Raw genomic sequence first — 12,955 nt, forward strand, 5'->3', positions numbered from 1 at the left:
TTTAAAGATGCCTAGATGCTTACATTAGCCTATAAGTGGGCAAAATCACTCAATGCAAGGCTTATTTTATAATGAAGTATGGAATACTTCATATTATCAGTTAGATACCTGTATTTTAAAAATGTTGGCAGTATAGTCCACAGCAGAGTGTGGGTCATTCACCCGTGATTGCATGTGGCCCTGGGTCCACTGTGGGCAAGAGAGTATGCATGCCACGTAGGTTGCTGGCTCAGAAGTACAGTTTCTACTGATTGCCTATCAGTTTTATACCATTGTGAAGTCAGAGAAACCATGTCAAACTATTCTAAGTTGAAGACTATGGTTGAACACTTTCATACCTGATGACTTAGTATTCCAACTGTAGGTAACTACCTGCCCCAAAAGTGTACAAATGCTGACAAAAAAATCATGTAGGATAATATTCCAGAAAGAATATTTATAATCTTCCCAAACTCGAATAATCTCAATATTCTTCCATAGTGGGATAGATAAATTATAGGTTCCTGTAATGAAATATGACACAGCAATGAGAATGAACAGTACAACTGTGATTAAGAACATAAATTTACCTTGTAAAAAGAGAATTTAAAGAAAGAAGCCTTAAGTAAAGGAATACTTTTGGTATATTTTTAATCTTAAAAAGTGGTGAAAAACAATTTGGTATTAGAAATCAGGATACCAGTGGGTTTTTGTGTGTGTGTGGAGATTGGAATCAGGCATAAAAGACCCTGAGGTGCTGCTAACGTTCAGCTTCATGATATGAAAGCTGGGTATACAGGTTTGTTCAGTTTGTGAAAATCCATCCAATGATCCGTGTGTGATTTTTCCCACATTTCTGCATGGATATTACTCTTCAATAAAAAAATTTACAAAATCCAACAAACAAACAATGAACCGGAGACATTAGGACACAATTAATGTCTCTTTGTGCCAAGAAGAGAGAGAACTTCATGAAAAGTAACCAACAAGTTTTAGGGACACTTGCTTAAGAAGGAATGCATAAGGAATCAAAGGAGAGTGAAAAGGAGACGTACAGATATGGTGGCCACCCACTCAGATGAGGGACCTGATTAAGTTGCTGGAGGTCCAATAGTTTGTAAGGGTGGGGGCTGAATTCTGATCAAAGTCTTTGCTCCATAACTCCTGCTCCTTCATCTTCATCCCAGGAGACGATACTTCACTCCAACCCTGAAACAGTGAAGAATAAGAGAAGGAGGGGGTAGACGTAGATATCATAAAAGAGTTTAAAAATCAGCTCAAAGTCAGCCTCTTCCCATAAGCTCTATGAGGATGTACGCTATCTATTTTGAGAGCTACTTTTTACCCCAAATCAGTTATTTTAATTACTCTAGAAAGAATGAAGGAAGGAAGGAAGGAAAGATAGGAAAAAGAAAACAGACTTGGGAAGATTGCCACAATCTATTGAGCTAAACATTATTTTGTAGTCTTTGATTTTTCACAAGTTAATAAACAAATAGAATAGATTCATATATATACACAAAATCATGTGTGTGTGTGTGTGTGTGTGGTGTGTGCCCCTGACACACACACAGACCACAGACTTGGCCTTCAGCCTCCAGGGGTCTAGGCAGCCCTGATTGCAGCCCACAGGGCAGGCGCACAGAAGCGCTCTCTTTCCAGCCCTGGCATGACTCCTGTTCAAACAGCCTTCCCAGAAACCTCGGGCAGCTTGCCATGGTAAGGAAACAATTTACGTCAGATTCTGAGCGGGGGAATCCGTCAGGGGTGTGGAGGACGGCGGAGGCGACTGGTTAAAGGTGGTAAGAGAGGCTTTCATGGGCCCCACAGCTGATGATTATTTTCCTGATCCAGGAGAAGGACAAAGTGGTCATTGTTTGGCCGACTGTCGCCTCACCCACTCTTTTTTGGAAACCAATGGCTGCCTGAGGATTTATTTGGGGTCCCGAATGAGTCTGAATATGATCTGAAGGATAGTTTGCTAGCAGTTTTGGTGGTTTTCCATTGTTAAAATGGTCTTTCTAACTTCCTCTGGCCTTTAATGTTCCTTTTGGTTCAACGACGGGGACTGAGAAGACCTCAGAAATGACTTAGTCACACTTCTTCCCATGGGGGGAATTATTGTACAACCAAAACCTCATTCTCCACTCAGCAAATGTTTATTTAATGTGGCAGACATTGTTAGTGTTCCACCTAATGTTCAAGCACCCTTCCTTCATTTCACACTAGCAGCACTCCCTTGGGAATTTTTATAAGGGGCAGCATGGTGTCCATACTTAAGCAATACCTTTTCATTGGTGTAACTCAATCACAAATCCTCTCCTCATTCTCTCAGCGTGCTTGGAAGCCTCGGTGTTCCTCATTCTGGCTGAAGAGAACTTTGAAAAGAAAGTTTTCCTGTTGCATTCTTTTTTTTAAAATTTTTTAAAAATTATTGGTCGTTCAAAACATTACAAAGCTCTTGACATATCATATTTCACACTTTGATTCAAGTGGGTTATGAACTCCCATTTTTACCCCGTATACAGATTGCAGAATCACATCGGTTACACATCCACGTTTTTACATACTGCCATACTCGTGTCTGTTGTATTCTGCTGCCTTTCCTATCCTCTACTATCCCCCTCCCCTCCCCTCCCATCTTCTCTCTCTACCCCATCTACTGTAATTCATTTCTCTCCCTTGTTTTTTCCCTTTCCCCTCACTTCCTCTTATATGTAATTTTGTATAACAATGAGGATCTCCTTCCATTTCCATGCAATTTCCCTTCTCTCTCCCTTTCCCTCCCTCCTGTCGCATTCTTAGAGAGGTTTTATTTCTTGATAAAAAAGAGACAATATCCTTCAATGCCACTTCTTATTCTTGCCTTGGACGTGAATATAATAGATGCCACCGTGCAACCCCAAAGACAAAGGTGAGAAAGTTATGGACGTCGTTGATGTAGTGAACCAACACAGTGACTTCTTCCTCTGGACATCTTGTTACATACTGACAACATGAGAAGTCACTGTGGTTATGTTTCCTCTTTGTTATAAAAGAATTATAAATTCAAGATACCGTATACCCCAAGTACTGTGTTTAGGAAAACATTATGGTTTGGATTTGGAATGTCCCTGAAAGGATCATGTATCGAAGACTTAGTCCACAACACAGCAATGTTCAGAGGTGGGACTTTTGGGAAGAGATTGGATCCTAAGGACCCTGACCTCATCAATGGACTGATCCATTGATGGATTCATAACTGAATGGACGATTGGGAATTGGTGCATACTTCAGGAGGCACAGCCTAGTTAGAGGAAGTAGGTCATTGCGGATATGCCCTAGAAGAATATATCTTGTCCCCAACCTCACTATCCTTGTTTCCCCGCTGTCATGAGGTGAACAGCTTTACTCTGCCATGCCCTTCTGCCATGATATTCTATATCACAACAGGCCCAGAAACAATGGAGATAGTTGACCAACACTAAAGCCTCTGGAGCCATGAGCCAAAATAAACCTTTCCTCTTTCAAATTGATTTCCTCAGGTATTATGTTATAGTGATGAAAAGGAGACTATAAAGAAATGCTGAAATGCTGTTTGTAGACAAAGACCCCACATTATCTCTTGAGAAGGACTTGCCGGTGACCACTGGTGGCTGGAATTGGCAGACAGCCTCTAGCCCTCCGAAACTTTAGAATTTACTTGAGCTTTAGGGAGCCACTAGTCTGAGGTCTCCTACTTCCTGGGGCATCCTAAATCTTGTGAAGAAGTGAAGTAGGAGCATAAAGACAAGTTATCTTGGAGCAATGTGGGGCATGCTAACGAGAAGTACTCCAGGGCTCTTCATCAGGTTGACTGGGCTTCCTTTGGCTGCTGTTGCATTACTGGCTTGACAGGGAGCATTAAGGGTGGGGAGGGGACACTCCTAAAGAGTAGAATTTAGGTGCCACCCCGGAGGGAGGGGAATTAGGGGGGTGGAGAGGAAGATGAAGAGGGGAGGAGAACGGGGAGGGTGGGAAAGATGGGGGACAATAGAGAGATGGAAGTAAAGAGAGCAATAATCCTGCATTACAGTTATAGACTTCAGTATTCTTCTATCAGAAATGAAGAGCTTCAGCAGGCAGAAAATCAGTAAGGGTGCAGCTGAACTCTCCAAGACCATCAATCAACTGCACTCGAGGGGCATCGGGAGACTACTTCATCTAATAGCTCATATGGAACAGTCACCAAGCTAGACCACGTTCTGGGCCATGATACATATCTTAGCTAGTTTAAAAATGATAGAAATCATGCCATGTTTATACCATACATTGGGATTAAATTAGAAGTCAACAGAGAGATAACAGGAAAAATGCCCTAAAGCTTGTAGATCGAACTATGTGCTTCTGAATAATACATGGACCAAAAAAAAAAAAAATCTCAAGAGAAACTGAAAATTTTTTGAAGTAAATTAAAACAAAAGCACAACTTATAAAAATGTGTAGGATACAGTAAAATCCGTGTTAAGAAGAAAAATAATAGCTTTGAATACATATATCAGAAAAAGAAAAAAAAACCTCATCTAAGTTTCTATCTTAGGAAACTAGAAGCAGATGAATAAATTAAGTTTCAAGCAAGGAGAAGAAAATAAACAATAGGAATTAGAGCTGGGCATGGTGGTGCATGCCTGTTATCCCAGTGATTCTGGAGGCTGAAGCAGGAGGATTGCAAGTTCAAGGCCAGCCTCAGCAACTCAGCAAGGCCCTAAGCAACAACTAGTGAGATGGTAGATATATAAAAAATAAATTAGTGCTTACTTTAAAAGTAAACTGACTAAATATTTAAATCGAAAGAAAAACTAACAACATTGATTAAGGATTAACAAAAATAAACTTCTTAAAACTACATACCCTAGGTATAAGGATACAGGATGCTTGACAGTGAAAGGTTGCAGTGCTAACAATATTCCACTTGGAGTAATAATATTTTTTAGAAATGTTCTCATTAGTCGGTTACAGTTATATATACTAGTGGGTTTATTTTGATGTATTCATATATACCTGGAATATAATGTTCTCCATTTTGGTCCCCAGTGCTTGCCCCCCGCCCCCACCAACTGGTCTTCCTTCTGTTTATTTATTGTAGGTAGTAAAATCAGTAGTGTGTAGGATACAGTAAAATAAGTGTTAATAAGAAAAATAATAGCTTTGAATACATATATCAGAAAAGGAAAACACCTCATCTATGTAGGTACACAAAACGGTGGAGTTCACTGTGGTGTAGACACGTATGCACATAGCATAATTTGGTCAATTTCATTCCACACTCCCTCCCCTTTTCCTGTCCCTCTTCCCTCCCATCTCCCTCTACTCCACTGATCTCCCTTACTTTCCCACATCATTCCCCCCTTATTTTGCTCTACCTTCTGCACATGAGAAGAAACACTCAACCCCTGACTTTCCGAGTCTGGTTCATTTCACTTATTTTTTTTTTCCCTATTGTTATTTTAGTGGGTGTGGGTTCTACTCTCTCTCTCTCTCAGGATCCTGGAGAATTCAGCTCCACACACTCCATCTCATTCTATTTAGATCCTGTCTGTATTTTAATTCTACACAGATTAAATTAAAAGACATTAGTATTTTTATTTGCATACTCAATATTGGCTTTAACCCCTTGTGATACTCCGGTGGCTTCTTGCTCCTTCCAACTGTCCCAAGTTCCCATCATTTTCCTTCGGCCCCAAGAATTCTCTCTCTTCCTCTGGTGCAGGATGGCACATGCCACATTCTTTCAGCTTTTGTCTTCCTAAAAATATCTTTACGTTTCATGTTTCTTTCTGAAGGATATTTTTACTGATAGAATTCTATATTAGTAGTTATTTTGAAAATGTCATTTTGATTTTTTTTCTGAATCTTATCTTTTATATAGTCAGCTATTGAGTATGGGTGCTCACTCAACTGACCGACTGACCAACCTACCTACCTACCTTCTTTTCTTTTCCTATTCTTCCTTCCCCTCCCCCCATTTTTCTTGCTTCCTTCCCTCCCACCTTCCTTCCTTTCTTTCCTCCTTCCTTCCTTCCCTCCCTCCTTCCTTCCTTCCTTCCTTCCCTCCCATCTTCCTTCCTTTTTCCCCTCCTTCCTTCCTTCCCTCCCTCCCTCCCTCCCTCCCTCCCTCCTTCCTTCCTTCCTTCCTTCCTTCCTTCCTTCCTTCCATCTTCTTGTCTACTTGTAAGGTTCTTTTTATTGAAGTTTAGGCAAATCCTTTCCCATTATACCTTCAAACCTTTCTTCCCCATTTTCCCTCCCTATCTCTACTCCTGCTGGCTGTCTGAGACATGCATGTTAAACTTTTCACTCTGTTTCACAGGCCTCTTGGGTTGTTTTCTATGTCCCACTATTAATTCTCCCTCCCTCCCTGCCCCCTCTCTACATACCTTCCCATATATGTGTGTTTATGGGTGTTTGTAAGTTGCATGTTTTCTTCCTCCTATATGTTCCTGTATATGTGGTTTATGTGTGTATGTGTGTTTGTAAGTTGGATTTTTTCTTCCTCGTTTGTCTTCCAGTTCAATATTTTTCTACTGAATTTTATAAACTTTAAACACAAGAAATTCTTATATGTCAATTATTTTATTTTTAATTTAAAAAATCCCATCTGATTTTTTTTATCAGTTCCAATTTTCTACTGAAATTTTCCATCTTTTATCTCATTTCTTTAGCATCTGAAACCTGGTTAAGTCTGTGTCTCTTCATTTCTATACTTGGATCTTGGATCTTTTTGGACTCTGCCTCTATGAAATATATATATACACACACACATATATATATTTATATACATATATAAAATAGAATGACTATTTATTAATTCTATTTTATATATTACTCATATATAAATTCATATATTTTATTTGCATATATCATATTCATATATATGATATGTATATTGTATAGACATATATATTTACATTTTGTTTCTTCAAATGCCTTATAATTTCTTTATAGATCATAGAATATCACAAATGAATGTTATCTTGCTCCAGAGAATATTTATTTTTGATTCTTACAAGCAATTTGGGTAAGAAAAGATATTCTAAATTTGGTCTGAAATGATATTGAACCCCTTCACTAATCCCTAAATTGTAGCCCTTCATGTATTCCAGGGGTGGAAAGTGGAGATGCTACTTCTTGCATCCCTGTCTCAATTTGAACTGAACTCAGAAGGTGAAGAGCCGTGGCTACTTATCCCTGAACAGCCCACTCAGGATGCGTGGACTAGGGAAAACTGAGGGTGACACAAAGATCGGCACTGACTGGATAAGGTTTGAAGAACTCAGTCTCTCGAGGTTTTTAACAGTTTGTTTTACAGTTCACGCCTGTAACTAAGTGACTGATTTGACTTTAGGTATAATTATTGATTATTTCTCAGAGCTTAGTAAGTGCAAGGTTTATTTTTATTTTTATTTTTTTTTATTTAGTAAGTACAAATTTTAAGGCCTGGAATTGACTCAATCAGACACAGCTCTAGTGGAGCAAGTTTTGCCTCAAAACAAGCATATGGGACTTGGAGGTATTGGTGAAAGACTAGTTCTTAGTAAGTACAACCAGGTCATTTCCTCAAAATTCTGATACTCTTTACTTTCTAGTTATAGTGATGGGTAGCTTTTTTTCCTGAAGAAATTCAACAGCCAAGGAGACAGATATAAAAGAGACAACTTCAAGTTCAGTTTTCTTTTGGAATGGACCAAAGACCACACAGAGTTAGTATATATTATTAAGCTATCATTTAGATTTTTCTGCAAAAAGGTGTTATAAATTCCTTCTTCCATAACTGTCCCATTGATTCTGCTTAGAATGTGGTGTGCCAGAAATTGGGGAAACCATAAGAAATAATGTCAAGTCCTCTTCTTTCCACTGTGTTTGCTGGTCACCTCGTCACCATGCAACGTGCATTTCAAAAGTCACCTAAGAAGCTTTCTCTGACTCCACATAAGACATAAAATCCTTTCATTCAATTTTATCAACACTGAATGCTGCTTCTGCCAGTTCATTTGTTTGAGCACAAATGATGTGCTGGTATTTTATCTTGATCAATTCTTTTCTTGATGTCTAGTCTTTGCTTCAACAGCCTTAGTTATTTTCATTGACTAGTAAATATAAATTTCCCCAGCTAAAGAATAAATCTGTAAAAAGTTATTGATTTATTTGGATAGATGTGTGTCTATGTCGATGTGGAAAAATAGCATTTTGTCTCATTCAACAGTATCATCATTGTTACCTACTTGTGCAGAGTTCTCTGCCACATACTATGAAAGCATCAAAATTTGTCCAAGACACAAATCTTCTAGAGGAGAGAGAGCTGTTTGCAATGAACCACAAATACTACCTGGGTGAACCATCTGGCCTGCCTTGATGTCCCAGAGCTGCCTGACACATAACACTTACTGACCCAGTGACATTCCTGAACCTTTCTGTGCATGTCTTTGTCTCCAACAGGACTATAGACTCATAGTACGTGGGGCCTATGCCTCTGCAACTTGACCCTTTCGCTTGCAATCATGGCTTATGAGATGAATACTTAGCATTTTATGTTTATTAACTCAGGGATTGAAATAAAAATGTCAATCTTTTGGGATGAATTGATTTGATAGAATGAAACAATTTGGGTAGTATTGGGGCATTAGTGCGAACAACATGGAATTTGTTTTCAATGATCTTGTTTTAGCTCAGCTCCACTGATAATTGTACTGAGTGTGTCTCTCCCATTCTGGCTTCAGGGTGAATAATCTTTTCCTTTTCATTGAGTACTAATACATATCAAGTGAAATAGATGGGTGAACATTTTGTTGGCTGTGTAAGTGTTCTGCAAGTATTATTATTTTGAACAATGAGCACGATAATACTCTGAAGATCTGAATTCAGAACTGAAGGTTCTGCTTTTTTGGCTGTCTTAGTAAGATTCTCTGTGAAGCTCATCTGATTCATCTAGAAAATGAGTACATAAAACGTCACCTCGATGCACTATTACAAGGACTATTGTGAACAAAGCACCTAGAACATAATAGGTACAAAAGTGGTCTATAAAAAATAATGCATTTGACTTATAGAAAATACTAACCCTTTGGGGTAGCTCTAAGGCTCAAGTCCATTGTAACAAATATGAAAATAAGCGGGATTTTATGCAAATGGGGCCTCGTGAGTAAACTTCCTAGATGCCACAATTAAAGAAACTGACTGCACTGCCTTCCTGGGAGACCATGTGTCTGGGAGACCCTTTATGAAATGTTTCATGTTCAATGTGATGACAGCTCAGAGAGTTTCAGAGGGTAAGGTGGACGAGATGGCTTTGAAGGTCTGTTCAACTTGAGATTTTATGAGTTTGAATATTCAGAAATGCCCCATTCACTCAGGTACTATTCACAAAATCCCTAACCTTGCAGAAATTATCGATATTGCAGGGAGACAGACATAAATAAGTGAATCTGTGTTTAGAATTCCAGATGATGATATGTCCTGATAGAATACCTAGCATTTTATTTGGAGCTGAATTTTAAACTCACTTTCAAATAGTACCCAATTTCAAACCTCAATGCCAGGGAGACAAAGAGTTTCAAATTCAAGGACCTCTGTATCCCAGATGCTTTATTTTTCTATAGCTTTAATATCATCTGATGCAGATGGATCCCTGGTCAGTTGAGGGAACTAATTAACTGTTGATAAGCTTCATCAGGGATAAGAAGATTTCTATCAACGGAGTTCAGTATCCTTCATCAACGTGTCCAGGTGATACCATTAAATTTTCCCTTCTGGTTAATCAGGAAGACTAAATCCAGGAGGAGGGTTAAACAAGGACAAAGTGATGGAAAAATAGCTACAATTTGCATTCTAGGGCACCTGATTATATCTATTTATATATACCTCCAGGGACATAAGGGGAAAAGGATCCCTTATACATAGATAAGATTTTTGAAGACCTAAAACAAATGAACCCAACTATTAAATCCACTAAAAGAAGATTAGAAATCAGTGTCTGCTACAAGATAATAGTAATTTCTTTATATCTTTTTATCAGAAATCCTTAGTTCAATTTAGAATAGCAATTTCATTTTGGCCTATTTCGAAGACAAGATGAGACTATGTTTAAATAAGGACACAAGAAACATTTGTAGGTTTAACCTTTTACATAAATGATTGCTAAAGTGATTTTACATCTATTATTTAACAGTTTTACTCATGCACAAATAAACCTAAGAGCCAAGCAAAATGAGTCTTAGGACTTCAGGTGGTAGTAGGAGAATCTCCATATTAATGCCACAGGTTTTCTATATTTGTTTAAGCCCTGAATGTTGGTAGGGCCCTTTCAATGGACATACAAGGGGGAGGCATGTAGGTGTCAGTGTGACATCCATTCACTCATTTCTTCAGATAGAAACCTGCCAGTCACTGGCATGGAGGCTGAGGCTCACGGTCTAGGAGAGGGAGGAAGACAAATGCAGCAGTAGCTATAATAAAAGATTTTATGGGGAGAACACCATTAGAAAAAGAGAGTGTTATGGGAGTTCATAGGATGAACATATCACATTAATTTTCTTGTTGGAGAATCCCAGTGGGCTTTATAGGCAACTGTACTTAGCTCAGCTGGTATGTAGGAAGGGGTTGGGGGTGGAGAGTTAGTAGAATCACTGTTATCTATTGCTCCAGACAATAGACGGAGAACTTCACAAAGATTGGCCTTGCCAGAGGCTGAAGGGAAATGTCTCTGATTTGAAGGATGTGCCCATGGAGTTGGACTCCGCTCCAGAGACTCACCCCGGTATGCTGGATTTGGTGCCAGGGAAGTCCCAGGCAAAATGAATGAGTTGATCATGCTCCTTGGGAAAGTGTGATTGTGGGCAAGGCATTCATGTGCACCTGAACAGATTGTGAAGGTGCTGACAGCTGGAGGTTCCCAGCCAATCCTGGCCTCCATCTGAGCATCAGGTCCTTCCCATAATGGGTATCTGACACTGGGTTTCCCCATGGCTACCACTTTCGCCTTTGCCATAAGTATTATACCCTTCTGCAGTTAAAGAAATTATTCTCAATAAATTTCATTTCAATGTTTTGCATGAAGATTGGAACTTGGTAGAATCAAAATACTAAGGCTGTGACATTATCCATGTAGGTAATCCTTGATCTTTAGTAATTGGCTCTGAAATTATTAAAAGGCTTGTCTTCATGGATAGCATCAGGGAGAGATTGAAGGATGCAGGAATGTTTTTCTTTGTCAAGTTAAAGGAAGAGGAATCTGGGGATCAAATAAGTAGCAAGAGCTTCAGGTAGGAAAAGGGACTCATCCCTGGGCATGGAGTCTGCAGCCAGAAAGGAGCTGAGCTCTGGACCTGGTTTGGGAGGACTAGTAGATTGAGAGGATGGATATGTTGCAAGGCATTCCCTCCCTTCCTTCCTTTCTTTCTGTGCTGGGGACTGAACCCGGGGCCTTAGACATGCAAGGCAAGCACTGTACCACTGAGCTATAACCCCATTCCCTTCCTTCTGTTCTTCAAACCCACATTTTATAAGTGATCAGTGAGCATATGTTGGATGCTGTGGAGTTGTCCCAAAGAAACTTTTCCCCCTCCCTTGGAGGAAGAAAAGATGAAAGAGATGCTGTTAATGGGCATAAAAGGAAGTTGTTGCAGTGAATTCCACCATTCCTTGGCCTTTTTAGACTAAAGATAACAAGTTAAATAATTTGATGCACAGACCCTGACCACCATTCTAATGAGCTCTGGTAAACTGGCACATAAAATTAATGATAATAAATTAATTCCAGAGAATTCCATTTTATGTGCTCAATTATTAATGGTATTACAGTGTTATTAATGGTGTCAATTATTAATGGCATGAATAATTAAAAAATCACATACATACGATGATGTATAAGGGTTCCAGTGTTGGGGAAATTGCTCAGAATAAATAAGTAAACACACCAGGGTTCAGACCTCATAATGTTCAGCCTTCAACATATTTGTCAGAAAATATGGGTACATCTGTCATCAGAGATCCTTGCAGCTAGGACTTCTACTGAAGTCTTACCATAGTAATAAGAAAGAAAGAGATTAGATATGAGAGGTTGTGTTTCCTTGTCCCTTCTGATCTTCTAGGGATGCCTCAATCCATCAATGGGGAGATCCTGCCTAAATTTGGGGAGACCATGGGAATCAAGGTGTGTGATTAAGGAGAACGTTGTGAATTTAGTAAATCCAGAAAAGCTGATGAAGTAATTAATGGAAAGCTGAGTAGTGAGAGCTGAGTTTAATTTGAAGGTTAGCAGCAGACCCAAGCAGCTATTGTCTCAGTCAGTGCAAACCAAGTTGAGGTTATGGAAGTGACAATGTGGAAGAAATGTGCAGCATTCAAATGGGGCCATCAGCTCTGTGAATGTCTTGCAACATCTTCTGAGCCTATATTTGCTATCTGTATAGGTTTGATAATATTTGTTCTGAAGGCTATGGGACAAAATGAGTGTATGGGACATAAAAAGGTCCCATACAAATGACTTCCATTATTGTTGTTGCTGTTTTAGTTTTTATTGTAAAGATCTTATAATCAAACTTTCCCATTTTACAGGGAAAGAAATTAAAGGCTGAAGAACACATGTACCTTGTCGTTAAGTTTCTGTGTAGGATATCTCCCTTTGGCCACTCTAGATTTCCTATCTTCCTCCATCTTGCTCTCTTTTTCAGGAGCCAGTCTCCATTCATGGTATTGAGAGGACTCTAGTCCCTGACCAAGTTTCATCAATGGGGTGACCCAGTGGAAGATGGGAAGTGAGAGGAGAACGAAGTCAGGGTATTGGTTTACTTGGCTCCAATCCTGGGTGGTTCCTATCAGCTGGCTGTGTATCTCTGCAGGAGACCACAGGTTCTCTCAGAGTAGCTGCCTGTAAAAGATTTTCATTTTAGGAATCCTGAAACTGGTCTCACCCTTGGTTCCTTCCAGTCTGCAGATGGTAGCAAGCTTGCAGTGAGCAGTT

The sequence above is a fragment of the Ictidomys tridecemlineatus genome, chromosome 7 (assembly GCF_052094955.1).
Source record: "Ictidomys tridecemlineatus isolate mIctTri1 chromosome 7, mIctTri1.hap1, whole genome shotgun sequence".
Taxonomy (NCBI): Eukaryota; Metazoa; Chordata; class Mammalia; order Rodentia; family Sciuridae; genus Ictidomys; species Ictidomys tridecemlineatus.